The sequence below is a fragment of the Mesoplodon densirostris genome, chromosome 15, assembly GCF_025265405.1.
Source record: "Mesoplodon densirostris isolate mMesDen1 chromosome 15, mMesDen1 primary haplotype, whole genome shotgun sequence".
Lineage (NCBI taxonomy): Eukaryota > Metazoa > Chordata > Mammalia > Artiodactyla > Ziphiidae > Mesoplodon > Mesoplodon densirostris.
In genome coordinates this window covers 24,816,689-24,819,245 of record NC_082675.1, presented here as the reverse complement: position 1 = coordinate 24,819,245, position 2,557 = coordinate 24,816,689, and the positions used below count along the sequence as shown (strand labels likewise).

The 2,557-nt window shown below is 42.0% G+C and overlaps 1 pseudogene; it reads left to right on the top strand.

Annotated features, from left to right (window-relative positions):
• The first annotated feature begins 466 nt into the window (after positions 1–466).
• LOC132503375 (small nucleolar RNA SNORA18) lies at positions 467–612 on the top strand (annotated as a pseudogene).
• Positions 613–2,557: the final 1,945 nt, after the last annotated feature.

The following is a 2,557-nucleotide window of genomic DNA, read 5'->3' as shown; positions in this document are numbered from 1 at the left end:
ACACACTGTGGCTCAGAGGGACAGGAACTTGTGAGTCCTACAGTGAATCAGGGGACAGGATCGGGACTAGGGTCCTGGACCCCTGGTTCCTGGCTCCATGTGTTCCCTCACCCACTGCATTTTTGCTCCCCTCCCTCCTCTCTCAGGCCAGGACCTGCTCCTGCTGCCCGGGCTGCCCTCAGATCCCTCTGGGGGCTCCAAGCCTGACTTCCTCAAGCTAAGCCCCAAATCCCAGTTCTGCACTCTTCCCTAGGTGAATTCTGGGCTCCTCAGACCTTGCTCTCAGCTAGTTGTCAACCCTCTCCAGGGTTCTAATGAATTCATCCACAGGGTCATTTCTTATGAAAGAATTCCCAGCGTTATTCCACCCAAGGACATCTGCCACAATTGAAAGAGTAAGAATTTATTAATCAAAGAAAAAATTAAAATAAAAGATCATTTTCCACCTACAAGATTGTCAGATGTCATTGAGGTCTCTCCCAATGGGGCTTTTTCTATTATCCTACATTGTTGGAAACACCTCACAGAGTAAATATGTGGATTTTTTTTTATTCACAGAATTATGTGAGTAAATTATGTGTTACATCTGTGAGAAATAACTATGAGACAGAGCTGCTAAACTATGAAAGACCTAACAGTCAAACTTCTTTTATCTTAGGTATTGGCATATCCCACCAATCTGTGCTATTTTAGGCTGTGATAGCTTAGGAGTGAACATGATTTGAATTTACGCATGTTTAGAGGTTGTCTAAAATTCAGAACCAGGCAAATCCATCTACTCTGACCTTAAACATGGCCCTAAAGTAAAATACTTGAAGAAAATGGCTCCCAAAGATTACAGGTGGGGAAGTTTTGAAGTATGTTCATATCCAGTTGGAGATCAAAGAAAGCCAACCAAAAAAGTTGTGGATTGACTGATATGGCAACTGTGGATTGAGCAGAAGTTCTTTTTAAAAGGGTTGTCTTGAAGATTATGACTCAAACATTGGAGGAACTAAGGTGATTGGCAGTAGAAGGAATCAGAGCATGCGAAATTCCTTTTTTTTTTTTTTTTGGCTGCACTGGGTCTTCGTTGCTGCGTGCAGGCTTTCTCTAGTTGTGGTGAGTGGGGGCTACTCTTCATTGTGGTACGTGGGCTTCTCATTGCAGTAGCTACTCTTGCTGCAGAGCACGGGCTCTAGGCACACGGGCTTCAGTAGTTGCAGCACACGGCCTCAGTAGTTGTGGCACGCAGGCCCTAGAGCATGCAGGCTTCAATAGTTGTGGTGCATGGACTTAGTTGCTCCATGGCATGTGGGATCTTCCTGGACCAGGGATCAAACCTGTGCCCCCTGCATTGGCAGGTGGTTTGTTAAACCACAGCACCACAAGGGAAGTCCTGAAATTCCTTAAATAAAAATTTATCGGCTTTTAAAGAAAGATTGTCAGATGTCTAGAAGATAAATAATATCCAGTGCTGCCAAGGGTAAGAGAAAAATGGGCACACTTATACGTTGCTGGTGGGAGTGTAAATTTTTATCGTAATTTAACAATACCTAAAAAAATCTTAAATGTGGATTCTCTGACCCAGCAATTCCAACTTCAAGGTGTCTATCCTGCAGAAATACTCACACAGGTGAACAAAAATATTTACCCATTAGAGTGAAAAATTAGAAACAATCTAAATGTTACTATGGGAGATTAATTAGAATATGGAACCCTATAGAACTTTTTTCACATAGCATACTGAGGAAAACTGTCTTATAAATTGATAACTGTCTTATCTTTTTAATGGCCACTAGTATTCCATAGTCTGTATGAGCAATAATCAATTGAACCACTCCCTTACAAATAGGCGTCTGGGTTGTATCCAGATGTTCTTTGTTTTACAAGAGCAACAGCTCTCTAGGAAAGGAAGTGAAAATGTTAAATTTAATTGTAGTGGACTTCCCTGGTGGTGCAGTGGTTAAGAATCTGCCTGCTAATGCAGGAGACACGGGTTCAAGCCCTGGTCCGGGAAGATCCCACATGCCACGGAGCAACTAAGCCCGTGCACTGCAACTACTGAATCTACGCTCTAGAGCCCGCAAGCCACAACTACTGAGCCCATGTGCCATGACTACTGAGCCCACGTGCCACAACTACTGAAGCCCGCATGCCTAGAGCCCGTGCTCCGCAACAAGAGAAGCCACCATGATGAGAAGTCCATGCACTTCAAAGAAGAATAGCCCCCGTTTGCCACAACTGGGGAAAGCTTTGTTGCATGCAGCAACGAAGACCCAACGCAGCCAAAAATAAATAAATAAATAAACAAACAAATAAATAAATAAAAGACTTGACCTTTAAAAAAAGTTTAATTGTAGTAAACTGAACTGACCCAAACTGAAATATGGACAGTGCCAGATTGGCAAATTTTAAAAATAATTCTAATAATTATACGAAAAGATGCTAATATCACTAATCATTAGGGAAATGTGAATTATAACCATAATAAGATACCTCTTCACACCCATTAGAATGACTATTATTAAAAAAATTGTTGGTGAGGATGTGGAGAAATTAGAACCCTTGTGCACTG